This window comes from Pituophis catenifer, unplaced genomic scaffold (assembly GCF_029215685.1).
Source record: "Pituophis catenifer annectens isolate HBS135680 unplaced genomic scaffold, rPitCat1.0.hap2 SCAF_10, whole genome shotgun sequence".
Lineage (NCBI taxonomy): Eukaryota > Metazoa > Chordata > Lepidosauria > Squamata > Colubridae > Pituophis > Pituophis catenifer.
In genome coordinates this window covers 11,831,282-11,847,305 of record NW_027256890.1, presented here as the reverse complement: position 1 = coordinate 11,847,305, position 16,024 = coordinate 11,831,282, and the positions used below count along the sequence as shown (strand labels likewise).

Below are 16,024 nucleotides of genomic sequence, written 5' to 3'. Positions count from 1 at the left end.
GATTCGTGTACATTTAAAGTGACAATAAAGTTTCTATCTCTCCTCTCCTCTCCTCTCCTCTCCTCTCCTCTGCTCTGCTCTGCTCTGCTCTGCTCTGCTCTGCTCTGCTCTGCTCTACTCTACTCTACTCTAATATTTATTCTATTCTATTCTATTCTATTCTATTCTATTCTATTCTATTCTATTCTATTCTATCCTATCCTATCCTATCCCTATTCTTATTTCTATTCTATTCTATTCTATTCTATTCTATTCTATTCTATTCTATTCTATTCTATTATCCTATCCTATCCTATCCTATCCTATCCTATCCTATCCCTATTCTTATTTCTATTCTATTCTATTCTATTCTATTCTATTCTATTCTATTCTATTCTATTCTATTCTATTCTATTCTATTCTATTCCTATTCCTATTCCTATTCCTATTCCTATTCTCCTTTCTTCTTTCCTCCTCCATGCGATTCACCTAACAGTTGCAGTGATGCACAGAACCACCTTGGCAAATAGTTTGTAAAATTGGGCGTGACTCACTTAACAACCGTCTTGCATAGCGATTGGTGGTCCTGGTCTCAATGGTGAACATACATAGAGGATTACATCCAAGCAGATATGCAAAGAACCTTCTGCATATTCCTGAAACTACTCCACTGTTCTTGTCGCAGCGTGAAGGGATGCATGCAACCCCCACAAAATTTGCAGGAAATCAAGAGGTGCTATTTAACGACCAAAAAAAACACATTGTCCTCTTTGTTGGCAAATCCTCCTGTGGCCCAAAACAGTTATATGCAATTCTACAAAAGCACTCACGTGTGCTTCCTAACCAGTACGGCTTTGCGTGCGTATATACATAAAGCAGAAATATAACTTCTTAGCCAGGGGCTTGAATGCAGCCTTCCAAATTAGCCCCTTTCAAAGCTTCCAATTAATTGAAAATGTTAATGTGGGGGAAAGGAAACAAGATTAAAAACATTAGGAGTATTTAAATTAAATCAGATTTTTTGTGTGTGTGCCTGATTTTTTTTTTTTTTAAAGTGTGGCTCCCACATTCAAAGTTTAAGTGCTACCTGCAAGTCCCAAAGTGGCTGCATAGTTTTTGCATTAGGTAATAAAAGTGTAGTAAAGCTGTTGAAACCAGACAAACAGAATCGAGGGTGGCAAAAGGGCATCCCGGGACACTAAAACCGTCGTAAATCCGAGCCAGTTGCCAAGCGTCTGGATTTTGATCGCGTGACCATGGAGATGTTGCGACGGTCGTAAGTGCGAAAAACGGTCGTAAGTCAGTTTTTCCCGTGCCGTTGTAACTTTAAATGAACTGTTGTAAATCGAGAACTACCTGTAGGACGGGGATTAAACATAAAGGAATTCCCTATGCAGCTTTTTATTTTGTTTCTCGGTTTCAGATATAATCACACCCTTCGTGGGTGTACTTTGCAACATTATATTAGAATGTACACAGTACAGCTTGGAAAGAGGGTGCAAATTCTTATTGTTAAGAATAACACCATTTGTATTTGTTAAAAAAAAAATCCTATTAAAGGTATACTACCTTAACCATGGTGGCGCAGTGGTTAAAATGCAGTATTGCAGGCTAATTCTGCTGACTGCTAGCAATTCGATCCTCACCGGCTCAAGGCTGACTCAGCCTTCCATCCTTCTGAGGTTGGTAAAACAAGGAACCGGATTGTTGGGGGCAATAGGCTGACTCTGTAAACCGCTTAGAGAGAGCTGTAAAGCACGGTGAAATGGTATATAAGTTCTAAACCACCGAGTGGCTGTGGCTTCCGGCGCCCCGATATAGTCAGCAGGTGCCATCACTGACTATTGGGGGTGAATCTTTGCCCCCCACAGAGAGGGCTCGCAATCTGGGTGTCCTCCTGGACGCACGGCTGTCTTTAGAAGAGCATATGACGGCTGTGGCCAGGGGGGCCTTTTATCAGGTTCGCCTGATTCGCCAGTTGCAGCCCTTTCTGGATCGGGACGCCCTGCGCACGGTCACTCATGCCCTTGTTACTTCCCAGTTGGACTACTGCAATGCTCTCTACATGGGGCTCCCCTTGAAGAGCACTCGGAGGCTCCAACTGGTCCAGAATGCGGCCGCGCGGGTGGTTATAGGCGCAACCCGTTGTGCCCATGTGACACCCCTCCTGCGCGAGCTGCACTGGCTCCCAGTGGTCTTCCGGGTGCGATTCAAGGTGTTGGTTACCACCTTTAAAGCGCTCCATGGCATAGGACCCGGGTATCTCCGAGACCGTCTCCTGCCACCAATAGCCTCCCACCGACCAGTCCACTCCCACAGAGAGGGTCTCCTCAGGGTGCCATCGGCCAAGTTATGTCGGCTGGCGACACCCAGGGGGAGGGCCTTCTCTGTGGGAGCCCCAGCCCTGTGGAACGAACTGCCCCCGGAAATACGTAACATCTCCGACCTCCGGATGTTTCGCTGCGCACTGAAGACCCTGTTGTTCCGCCAGGCCGGACTATCAACATAATAGTTTTAAATTGGGGTATTTAAATTTTTTGGGGTTTTAAATCTGAGCCAATTTATTTAATTATTTTAAATTTTACATTGCTGTTTTGTCTGTGTTTTTAAATAGGCTGTACACCGCCCTGAGTCCTTCGGGAGAAGGGCGGTATAGAAATAAAATTATTATTATTATTATTATTATTATTATTATTATTATTATTATTATTATTATTATTATTATTATTATTATTATTATTTCTATTGCTATGACGCGGTGGGGTTAGAATCCAGTATTGCAGGCTAACTCTGCCACAGTCTGCAGTTCAATCCCGAAGGATTCAAAATTGACCCAGCCTTTCCATCCTTCCGAGGTCGGTAAAATGAGGACCCAGATCGTTGGGGGGCAATAGGCTGACTGTAAACTGCTTAGAGGGTTGTGAAGCACTACGAAGCAGTATATAAGTCTAAGTGCTATTGCTATTAAATTTGGAGAAGAAGGAATAATCAAATAAGAGGGGACTTCGCTTCCATAAGGCGACTCACATTTGGAGCAAAGGGACAATAAAAAGTCCATTCTAAAAAGTTTTTTTTTGTTTTAAATCTCAGCTTCAGCAAAAAAAAAAATTAATTTCAGATACCTGATCCTCTATTCTATTCACATTCACGCCTGTCCTCAAAGGTACACATTTACAAAGTTAATAATTTAACAATATTTATGAAAATGTTCTTATTCAAGCAATTCTAAGTCAAAGCAATAGCGCAGATACCTTTGAAAGGTTAAATTCCCCCCTCCCCCCAATGGCACAGAGCAGCCTGGAAAACTCGACGGAAACACAGACAAAGCCGCTGCCATGTTCTTGATTTCCATGTAAAATGTTTCTATTTGGAGGATTAAATAGCTCTTAATTTTGAATAATCAGCCAAGTGTGCCGACGCAGCCACTTCGCGTAGACGCCTGAATGCCCCAATATCCCGTGAGGGTTTTGGCTTTGATCAACATAAAGAGATATACATGAAGGGCTTTCTGAAAATAATTAACTTAATCAGATGTCATTGAAATTCATCTTCTGCTTAATGGAATCTAAAATAGTGACCAATTGCTCATCCTCCAGAGCGAAGAAGAATTCCAGTTGGGGAGCTATCTATGTGACGTGCCAAATCGACGAGTTTTCCAACGTAGATCTTCCATCCCGGGCCAAAGCTTACAAGCCACTTGAAAAGGCACTTCCCATGCGCTCTCTCTCTCTCTCTCTCTCATTTTTCTTCAACTACAGAAAAAGGCATTGGGTTCTGTCAATCACTCGGTGCACTTGTGATGACTGTGTACAATACGAAGAGTTCGGCTATCTATTTATTATTATTATTATTATTATTCATATTTCTATGCCGCCCACTGTCCGAGGACTTACACCAAAGACAGTATACTAAATAGCATATTGCCCCCAACAATCTGGGTCCTCATTTTACCCACCTCGGAAGGATGGAAGGCTGAGTCAACCTTGAGCCGGTGAGATTTGATCCGCTGATCTGCTGAACTAGCAGTCAGCTGAAGTAGCTGCAGTACTGCACTCTAACCACTGCGCCACCTCGGCTCTAAACCATCTACTATGGTTTATAGAGCATAACAGAGTTAGAAGGGACCTTAGAAGTCATCTAATGTAATGATCCTCAACTTTTCCATTTTGGTGGCCCGGTGTGTGTGTGTGTGTGTGTGTGTGTGTGTGTGTGTGTGTGTGTGTGAGAGAGAGAGAGAGAGAGAGAGAGAGAGAGAGAGAGAGAGAGAGAGAGAGAGAGAGAGAGAGAGGTGAGTCCGCTGCTCGCATGAGTGGAGCTTCATGTGCATGTGATAGTCCAGAGATCTTCAAACTTGGCAGCTTTTAAGACTTGTGGACTTCAACTCCCAGAATTCTCCAGCCAGCTATGCTTGGTGGGTAATGTGACTGGGTGGGCGTGGCCAACCTTTTTTTTTTTTTTTTTTACTTTCAAAAGCATTTTTCTACAACCTTAAGAGGTTGCAGGAAAAAATGCTTTTGGAAGCCTCTGATGATCCCAGCTGAGCCGTGCGATCATCAGAGGCTTTTTTTTTTCTTTACTTTTAAAAGCATTTTTTTTTTCGGCCGAAGAGGTTGTAGAAAAAATGCTTTTAATTTTTTTTTTAAAAAAAGCCTCTGATATTGCGCGGCTCAGCTGGGGATGGGGGGAGGGCAGGGGATGTTTGCTATCGGTTCTCCGAACCACAACACCCCCCCCCCCCCCCCCGCCGATGCCATTGCTAATGGATCGGGCAATCTGGTCCGAACCAGGAGCATTTCACCTCTGGTCATAACCCAAACTAGGTAACATTATCAGATCATTTGATTATTCCTCTTTGATTATTATATATACGTTTTTCCCTTCGCATTTATCTCTTTAATACCAACCACCCCATATTAGCCTGGACCATTCAGGATTCATTAGGAGCCCTGCATTTAACCGCAAATTCCTGCTTTTTTCACGACATAAAACACAACTGCTTTTTTTTTCTTTTCTTTTTTTTACGTTACGCCTGGTTCCTCGGCCACCTTCGCCAATTTCCCCGCTGCACTTTCAAATCCAGTCCCATGTGAAACAACAAATGTTTCTTTGTGTGGGATTTCATCAGAACTGCATTTCTTTCCATGACTCTGGCGTCAACGCCTAGAGGCACGCGCCACCCTTTAACTTGTCTAATCGTGTTTCGTTTATTAGCTGAAAGCCGTCCGCTTGTTGTTTCCTCGAAAAAAGAGCACCACGTTTAAGGAACGCTGTTTTAAGTTTTGGTTTGGAAAGGCTCTCTTTGAAGAAGAACACAACGGTTTCATTTCGGGAAAGGCTAGGGGACTAAAGTCGTGTAATGCTCCAGATCCGATTCCCAAGAAAAAAAAATGCTTTATGGTGCACAGGTGTGTTTGTGTGTCTGTATGTGTGTGTGTGTGTAACACAACACCTCTCACAATTTCCAAGGCTGCATCTTTTCTGAGCATGAATGGGAGCCTCAGAGATCCTCCATGCAACCCAATTTTTGTAAAAGAAAAAAGAAAAAAAGAATAAGGCTAATTCAACGTTATCCAGATAAGCGGTGGGTCTCGGGTCCCATTTCCCTCCATCAATAAACATTGATATAAATGGCTTCTGACCAGAGAATGACCCTTTTAAAATCTACCCGAAGGAGGGAACTGATTGCTGTCTGACAAATTCACAAATGGTAAGCTAAAAAACAAAACAAAAGGAAGGAAGGAAGGAAGGAAGGAAGGAAGGAAGGAAGGAAGGAAGGAAGGAAGAAAGAAAGAAAGAAAGAAAGAAAGAAAGAAAGAAAGAAAGAAAGAAAGAAAGAAAGAAAGAAAGAAAGAAAGAAAGAAAGAAGGAAGGAAGGAAGGAAGGGAGGAAGACAGAAAGACAGAAAGACAGGAAGACAGGAAGACAGGAAGGAAGACTGGAAGGAAGACAGGAAGGAAGGAAGACAAGAAGGAAGGAAGACAGGAAGAAAGAAAGAAAGAGAAAGGAAGGAAGGAAGACAGGAAGACAGGAAGAAAGAAAGAAAGAAAGAAAGAAAGAAAGAAAGAAAGAAAGAAAGAAAGAAAGAAAGAAAGACAGGAAGGAAGACAGGAAGGAAGACAGGAAGGAAGACAGGAAGAAAGGACGACAGGAAGAAAGACAGGAAGAAAGACAGGAAGAAAGAAAGAAAGAAAAAGGAAGGAAGGAAGGAAGGAAGGAAGGAAGGAAGGAAGGAAGGAAGGAAGGAAGAAAGAAAGAAAGAAAGAAAGAAAGAAAGAAAGAAAGAAAGAAAGAAAGAAAGAAAGAAAGAAAGAAAGAAAGAGGATACTCCTCTAAGATTTATTAATTAGCTTAATTGTTTCAGTAACATCCGGAGCACGGGCGATAAAATCCTGTCTTATCCTAACACTCCTTTCCATTATGAAAAGTGTTTAGATAATGCTATAAAAGGCATTATCTTGACACTGGAGTAGGCCCCTTTCTTGCCAAAACTAGCGTGCTGGAAATAATCTTGTTTTTGTCTCTTGATATTCTCTTCTGGCTGATCTTATCTCTAACTCTTCACTATTTCCGTTTTGCGAGCAAAAAAAAAAGAAGGAAAAAAAATCAGCGAGCAATCTGTGTTGCGGAGAAAGAACTCTGTTGTCAAACAGGGAGGCAATTTTGAGACAAAGTAGGGAACTAACAAGATTGTGTGGGTCTGGGCCACTGTGTGAATTGATTCACAAAAATCAAGTGAAGTTTTAACACCAAAGCCTCTATCCTTTTGAGAGAAGATTTGTCTATGTGTAAAAGCAATACAGGTAGTCCTTGACTTACAACACTCCAAAGTTACAACGGCACTGGGAAAAAATGACTTGGGACTGTTTTTCACACTTAGGACCATTGATCTATTGTTCTATTACTTTACAACTGCCTTAGCTGCTTCCGGGTGGTATCCGGTAGCTCTGGACTTAAAACATGTAACTCCATCAAAGAGCCCTGGTAGCCCAGTGGTTAGAATGCAGTAAAGGTAAAGATTCCCCTCGCACATATGTGCTAGTCGTTCCCGACTCTAGGGGGCGGTGCTCATCTCCGTTTCAAAGCCGAAGAGCCAGCGCTGTCCAAAGATGTCTCCGTGGTCATGTGGCTGGCATGACTCAATGCCAAAGGCGCACAGAACGCTGTTCCCTTCCCACCAAAGGTGGTCCCTATTTTTCTACTTGCATTTTTTGTTTACGTGCTTTCGAACTGCTAGGATGGCAGAAGCTGGGACAAGGAACAGGAGCTCACCCCGTTATGCGGCACTAAGGATTCGAACCGCTGAACTGCCAACCTTTTGATTGACAAGCTCAGCGTCTTAGGCCCTGAACCACCGTGTCCCTCTGAATGCAGTATTGAATGCAGTATTGCAGGCTAACTCCGCTGACTGCCAACAGTTCAATCCTGACCGACTCAAGGTTGACTCAGCCTTCCATCCTTCCAAGGTCCATATGCTAACTCTGTAAACTGCTTAGAGAGGGCTGTAAAGCATTATGAAACAGCATATACCATGTTTCCCCGAAAATAAGACCCTGTCTTATATATTTTTTGAACCCTGAAATAAGCGCTTGGCCTTATTGCCATGTGCTCAAAAGCCCGATTGGGCTTATTATTAGGGGATGTCTTATTTTGGGGGAAACAGGGTAAGTCTAAGTGGCTATTCCTGTTTTCCTTACTCTCTACAACAGCCCAATCCACCGTAAAAATGGCTACCACTGCTGGCGGGATAGATGACTTAGCAGTTCAAAGTTTCAACATAATGTGTCTCTTTTTTATTATTATTATTCCGATTTCCCTGTGATCTTTAGACAGCTCCAGATTTTTAAACTGTATAACTACATTCTCTTTTTATATCAAAAGCCAGTGAAAAAAATAGTTTTTACTGTGCTAACAAGTTTCTTTTTGTAACAGGTCAGGATAGTTAATTCAACTGAATGGCATTCAAATAAACAACCAGTAAAAATGTATCATTTCTCTATTCCCTGCAGGCCTTTGGCATCAGAAAGGCATTAAAAAGGTTATTCAAAATGTTGGTTGGAAAAAAAAAATAAATTAAGGCTCCTTATTATATAATGCCGGCTTCCAAGAATTTGCAATTGTTTCCCCACCCTGGTTACTTAATAATCACAGCTTTCTATACTTAATAACTCATTCCAAACATTCAAGAATCCATAAATCACTTTCCCTGCTATCATACTTCCAGTTGCATTTCATCACTTTTTAAATTAATTTTTGTTCAAAGAGTTTTTTTACAGCATTAAAACGTTTAAATGGAAAAGGGAAGTAAAAAAGAAAAGTTATAAGAAAAGAACGAAGAAACAAAGGAGAAGAAAAATAGACAAAAGGAAGACAAAATATAAGGAAATCACTTCCAATTCTCTTTACAGTTGTACATGCAAATTTTATCCTCTCTAAGGTTCCATCGTAACTTCCTTCTTTTTTAAACTACCCTTTCTAATCATCAAACCCATTAAGTAACTTGTTTTCATTTTCAGCAAAAAGCCCATAAAGGGTTTCCCTTCCTTAACAAATGCAGTTATTGTCTTTTCTATAATTAAACAGGTCGCATTTGCCATCTCTGCAAATTCTGTCATCTTCACCAACCGTTCCTCCATTTCCCTTCCCCTTGGCTGACCCTTCACCTCTATGGAGACAAGATTTTTGTTTTTTGTTTTTTGCAATTTATAAAAATAATAATCGAAAAAATCGCACAGCTCCCGACAGCGCTGAAGGAAAGAATTGCAGCCTGCCGTTATGTCCAAATGCAGCAATCAACTAACGGTAAGTCAATCAGTTCAGAAAATCATTTTTGAAGCAGCAAAGTTATGAAATGACTTATTTAATGACTGTTTGCAACAGGGTGGATTTGATTTACATCAAGTCGATTTAAATCATGATTTAAATCACTAGTAAAAAACCTTGATTTAAATCAACTCGATTTAAATCATAATTTTTAAAGAGCAACTGTTAAATCTGTCCCGCAGCAGCTCCTCCTCTGACCCGCGGTTGACCGACAGTCCAATATTGCAGAATATGCAGCCTCATGCTACGTAACTAAGCTCCATTTCATGCTGAATAAACTACATTATTAATGTATCTTAAATAGAAAACTATCTTTAGATTTTTATTCCAAAATCATTTTATTAAAATAAATTTGATAAAAATGAAAAAAATCTGATTTAAATAAAAAAAATCGGATTTAAATTTTAAAAATCCGATTTTCTTTTTTTAAATCATCGCTTTTTATCCATCCTGGTTTGCAAAACCCCATTTATGATCATTATTGCTTAGTTGGACATCTTAACTGTCACAGGGAGAAAAAGCAACTTAGAACTAAGGAGAAATTTCCTGACAGTTAAAAAAATTAATCAGTGGAACAACTTGCCTGCAGAAGTTGTGAATGTTCCAACACTGGAAGTTTTTTTTTTTTTTTTTTTTTTTTTGATTTATATGCCGCCCTTCTCCGAAGACTCAGGGCGGCTTACAATGCACTAAGCAATAACCTTCATACTTTTGTATATTTATACAAAGTCAGCTTATTGCCCCCACAACTGGGTCCTCATTTTACCTACCTTAGAAAGGATGGAAGGCTGAGTCAACCTTGAGCCTGGCGAGATTCGAACCTGCAGTAATTGCAGGCAGCTGGTCTTAATAACAGGGTGCTTTAGACCACTGTACTACCAAGGCTCCATTTTAAAGAAGAGGTTGGATAACCATTTGTCTGAAGTGGTGTAGCGTTTCCTGCCTAAGTAGGGGGTTGGACTAGAAGACCTCCAAGGTCCCTTCCACCTCTTGTTATTCTATTCTATCTATGAAAGACTTCAAGATCTTTAAAATTACATCACATTCATACTCAGCATAATCTGGAATTTATGTGGCGGAGACAAACTGGTACAAAACTAGTCGAATTGCTCATCAGAGTCCAGCCCCGTTTTATTTTTCAAAACCAGACAGAACCACCTTGTAGCAAAATGGGCGGCAAATTAAAATAAAATAAAACAAAAATCCTCTATGACATGAATTTGATAGTCATTCCGCAGTGCAAGAAATGTTACAAGTTAATTTCATTATACACACACAGAGAGATCTATATCTATATATCTATATATCTATATATCTACGTCTGTCTGTCTGTCTGTCTGTCTGTCTGTCTGTCTGTCTGTCTGTCTGTCTGTCTATCCAATGCAATCTAATACTAAAACACTTAAGGTGTTGTCACTCATGCAATCACCAAAGTAACTACTTCATTTTCCTGGTCATCCATCAATAGGTACATTCATGCTTCCAATTAACAGTGATTTCCCAAAGTGTCATTTTAAAAACAGCTAATATATTTTCAACTTCTGAAGTGCGTCTCAATGGATTAAAAAAAAAAAAAAACTAGGATAACAGAAGATTCTTAAGGGACAACCGTATATTTAAGAGACCAGGGTAATCTTATATCAGACATACAGACTTACATATGACAAATAAATTGGACAGCCATTTGACTCTTCCAACTCTCTATATATTTCTATGTTCTAAGAAGAAATTTCCTAATAATGAGAACAGTTGCGCCCCTTTCTAGATCGGGACTCTCTACGCACAGTCACTCAGGCACTAGTCACTTCCCGCCTGGACTACTGCAACGCTCTCTACATGGGGCTCCCCCTGGGGTGCACCCGGAGGCTCCAGCTGGTCCAGAACGCGGCCGCGCGGGGGATTATGGGGGCGACGAGGCGCTCCCATGTGACACCTCTCCTGCACGAGCTGCACTGGCTCCCGGTGGTCTTCCGGGTGCGCTTCAAGGTGTTGGTGACCACCTTTAAAGCGCTCCATGGCTTAGGGCCGGGGTACTTACGAGACCGCCTACTGCCACCAATAGCCTCCCACCGGCCAGTACGCTCGCACAGAGTGGGCCTCCTCAGGGTGCCGTCCGCCAGACAATGTCGGCTGGCGACCCCCAGGGGGAGAGCCTTCTCTGTGACGGCGCCCACCCTCTGGAATAACCTTCCCCCGGAGTTACGTATAATAACAGACCTCCGGATTTTTCGTCGGGCCCTGAAAACCTATTTATTTCAACTAGCTGGGCTGGCTTGAGCTAAATTTTAAATTGATTTTAAATTGGGTTGTTTTAATTTACGGCCAGAATATTTAATTATTTTAATACTGTTTTTTTAAATTTTGTATGCTTTGTTTTTACTTAGGCTGTGCACCGCCCTGAGTCCTATTTGGAGAAGGGCGGTATAGAAATTTAAACAAATTAAACAAATAAAATTAATCAATAGAACAGGTTGCCTCCAGAAGCTGTAGGTTCTCCGTCATTGGGGCTTTTAAAGAAGAGATTGGAGAGACATTTGTCTTGTATAGGGTCTCTTGCTTTGACAGGGGGTTGGACTAGAAGACCTCCAAGGGGCCTTCCGACTCTGTTATTCTGTTATTCGATTGAGACAACCTTCCAAAGCTTTCATCTATGCATTCATCCTATTTCTAAACTACAGTTGTAATATTCTAATCTTGCCAAATGCGGTGGAAAGAAAGAAACAGCTCTTTCCTGGCAGAAAAATATTCGGAAAGGAGGAGGTTAACCTAATAACTGCTCGTAATGGATCCAGCCAAAGCTCCATCAACTGAGTACTTCTGTCTCCAGCAGGGAGAAATAGCTTTTCCACATGTTCCAGCAAAAAAGAAATGCTATAATATATGGCAATTCCACCATGGAAAGAGCACGCATGTGAATTGAAACCAAGCCGTGGAGTCAATCTGAGATTTTTCCCATGTCACTACCGTTAAATATTACGGCAAAGGGGGAACCCAACATCTCGGCAGAGAAACTCTTGAAGGTTACGTTGATGTCAGCAGGTGTTCTTCAAAATATCTTTTTTTAAAAAAAAAAAATCCATTTAAGAACCAAATAAAATTCTAGGCAATGATCAAAACCAGAACATCCAGTAACCATGTTTTTCCCATTAAAAGTAAGGATTTTTTTTTAAAAAAAAACTCATTAAGAATTCGTTGTTTGTTTGCTTCCCATAGCAGTTGGCCAAACGTAATATGAAGATATGATAGATTCCAATTATGTACGAGGATGAAGAATAACAGAATAAGAGAATTGGAAGATACCATGGAGGTCTTCTAATCAGAGCCCCTGCTCAAGCAGGAGACAAGTGCTATTCCAGACAAGTGTCTGTCCAGTCTCTTCTTGAAAGCTTCCAGTGTTGGAGCACCCACAACTTCTGGAGGCAAGCAGTTCCACTGGTTAATTGTTCTTACTGTTAGGAAGTTTCTCCTTAGTTCCAGCTTTGTTTTCTCCTTGATTCGTTTCCATCCATTGCTTCTTGTCTTGCCTTCTGGTGCTTTGAAAAATAGGCTGACCCCCTCTTCTTTATGGCAGCCCATCAAATATTGGAAGACTGCTATCATGTCACCCCCTAATCCTTCTTTTCACTAGAGTAGACATGCCCAATTCCCGCAACCGTTCTTCATCATGTTTTAGCCTCCAGGCCCCTAATCATCTCTGTTCTCCTTTTCTGCACTCTTTCACATCTTTTTTTATAATGTGGTGACCAAAACTGGATGCCGTATTCTAAGTGTGGTTTTAAGAGAAGACGTTTAACCAGCAGAAGAGAGCAAATGCAAAAACCTATGCTCAAAAAAAAAAAATATTGAAGTTTAATTAGGTATTGTGCAGATTGTTAGTTGCAAGGACAATCCTGACAACATCTCTTGAAGCAGCCAGATGCCTGATTATTATTATTATTTATTTGTTATTAGAATATAACAGAGTATGCCTGCTTTTATTTTCTGCTTATATTTTCAGGTAAAGCACAGATTGCAAAGGTTTACCTGCAGAGAATTCAAAAAAATCAGAAACAGTTCAATTATCAGGGCTTGTTTAAAAAAAAGAAAGAAAAGAAAAAGGAATGATTTTGGCTGTACCATTAAAACAAAACCTAATATGAAAGCATATTTGCATTATTTATCACCCGGGTAAGAAATGCATTAACATAGTAATAGAGGAATGAACGTTATATTTGGTGATTTATTCTGCGAGTGGTTAGTATATTATTGTGTTTAGTTGGCTGGCGTTTGCTTTTGTTCTTTTACATTTTTGCTGCCGATTGACTGAATAAATAGTGTTTGCCTTGAAATATTTTTGCATCCTTTGTCATCATCTGCGGTTAGACGTGCCGACAGCAATAAACCTGCTTCCCTTCCAGGTGCCTGAAATTTTCGTTCAAATCTCCAAGAAGATCAGCTTTTAAGAGAACATCCAATGGTTTGGAAGAAAGGAAGGGCACTGCTGATTCAGGATCTCTGCCAGCTCAAACAGTTTTATTAGAAGGAAAACACTGAACATTAGCAGCGCGGTGAAATCTCAGCAAAAGACCGAAATTAAATAGTTTTGAGGTCAGCGCTGGGCCTTTTATCTGCTGTGGCAGGCAACAACAGTTGTCCTTCAGTTTGCTGGTGGGAGTCATAAGCCACTTTAAGTGACTGTAGTATTATATCCAATTGTGATTAAACCCCTCAAAGATGGCAGTGGATTAATTAGTGTGATGCGGCCCTGTTTCCTAATCAGACAGAACTGCATGCGTTATGACCCTGGTCTGCTAATGCTGGTTGACAGAAAAGGGGCAAAAAAATTATATGCGCCACTGATCACTTTTCTAACCACGTGGTCTAGAAAAACAGTTAAGATGTGGAAAAGTGGACTGTTCGGGGAGGTACAAAGGGTCTCGAGAACCTTACATTCCCCTCAAGTTTGTCTCAAGACCTCATTTGAACCTTCTATAAACCTATCCCCAAGGCATCATGCAATTTCTCAAAAATGTACAAAGCTACTCCAGAAATTAGAAAACAAGGCTATTCATATATCTGTCCATCCATCCATCCATCCATCTATCTACATACCTTCCATCTACCACCCAACCACCCACTCATCTACCCATCCATCCACCCACTTACCCACCCATTTGTCCATCTATGCATCCATCCATCTATATACCTTCCATTCACCACCCAACTACCCACTCATCCATCCACCTGTCCGTTCATCCATCCATCCATCCATCCATCCACCTATCTAGCTATATACCTTCCATCCACCACCCACTCATCCATCCATCTCTCTGTCCATCCATCCATCCATCCACCTATCTATCTACATACCTTCCATCCACCACCCACTCATCCATCCACCTGTCCGTCCATCCATCCATCCATCCATCCATCCATCCATCCATCCACCTATTGGTATCTATCTACATACCTTCCATCCACCACCCACTCATCTAAACACCTGTCCGTCCATCCATCCATCCATCCATCCATCCATCCACCTATCTATCTACATACCTTCCATCCACCACACACTGATCCATCCACCTGTCCGTCCATCCATCCATCCATCCATCCATCCATCCTCCTATCCGTATCTATCTACATGCCTTCCATCCACCACCCACTCATCTAAACATCTGTCTGTCCATCCATCCATCCATCCATCCATCCATCTATCCACCTATCTATCTACATAACTTCCATCCACCACACACTCATCCATCCACCTGTCTGTCCATCCACCTACTCACCTCTCCACCCACCCACCCACCCACCTACCTACCTACCTTCCTACCTACCTATCAATCATCTGCAAGTATGCAATGGAACTACTGGACCAGAATTCATATACTGTATGCAGACTCACACATCAACAGCATGCATTCATAAAACACAAACTGGAAATCACTCCTAAACGGCCAATGCATATTATTATGTGTACAGAAGCCCGCTTTCTTCCATTCCAGAATTCAAGAGGACACACGCAGGGCTCCAAGTTGGCCTCTCCTCCCAGTAATAACCAGAGCCAAACTTGCTCAGCTCCATCGATTTGGCTGCACAATGTGCTGTCAAATCATTTCTTGGCTTGGATCTTCTATTTTATTTACCCAGGAAACCATTAAATATAATGTTACCCAGGGTACATGATCTTCAAAAGATTTGGTCGGTTGGCATAACACGGTGCCATTTTAATAATACACTCAAAAGTTTGGTGAATTACTCTGTATTGGGAGGAGAAGGCCTATAGACACTTTTCTGTCTGGGGAACCTATTTTGAGCAGAATTTTCCAGTCTATGCAATAACCATCTTCAGTATTTTTTTTTTGTGTCAATGCATTTCAGGGGCTAGATCTTGGTGCTTCTGAGCTAAAGTGACAGTGTCACGAGAATTAAGAGAAAGCGCTGAAGCTTCTGGATCAAAATTCGAGAGGAAGATTAAACTTCAGTGGTTTGATTCTGCAGAAGACGCCAGCCTACTGAAGGGTTTATCAAGACATCCATCTAGTGAGAGCAATCAACAGCTTGCCTTCAGAAGTTGTGGGAGCCCAAGACGCCCAGGAAAGGGAGGAGTCAACAGAAGAAATGAAGGAAGAAGTAGTCAAAGAGGAGACAACAATGAGAATAACAGTGATTGATGAATTAAACCAGGGGAAAATGTATTAAGAGAATTGGAAGATATGTTTGAAAGGGAGATAGGGGCCTGGGCAGAAATTTTGGAAACTAGGCAATGGAAGAGGGTAGAGGTGGGAGAAATACCTAGATTGAATAGCCAAGAAGCAGTTACAGATAGAGATAAAGATCTCAGACAGGAATGTGGGAGGCAAATTTTTAAAAAAGCATAGCAACTAAAGTATTGAACCGGGCAAGAAACGATGGATAAGATGATTTTTCTTCTTTGTTGTTGTTCTGACTTGCTTTTCCTTTTCTCTCTCTCTTTTTTTCTTTTCTTTTTTTTTTTAGATAAGTAACACGACTAGAAGTTAGGCGGGCTAGAAAGAAAATGTTTTTCAGTAAAAGGTGACATGATTAAAAGTTAGAATAAGTGATAGAAATAAGGGGGAAAGTTAGTGTAGACACTTTTATATAATAAAATAAGGAAAACATGGAATAACTGAATAATGACAGATTGCAACTTATTATAATTGTGTATCATTACTAGAAATATATAAGTTGATTAAATGTAATAACTATGATTAACTTTACT

General features: G+C 41.0%; 1 protein-coding gene and 1 pseudogene across 1 annotated transcript in view; one reads left to right on the top strand and one right to left on the bottom strand.

Annotated features, from left to right (window-relative positions):
* MED13L (mediator complex subunit 13L) overlaps nucleotides 1-16,024 on the bottom strand; it is a 187,646-nt gene that overhangs the window by 65,310 nt on the left and 106,312 nt on the right.
* On the top strand, nucleotides 8,752-14,516 carry LOC139322075 (guanine nucleotide exchange factor subunit RIC1-like; annotated as a pseudogene).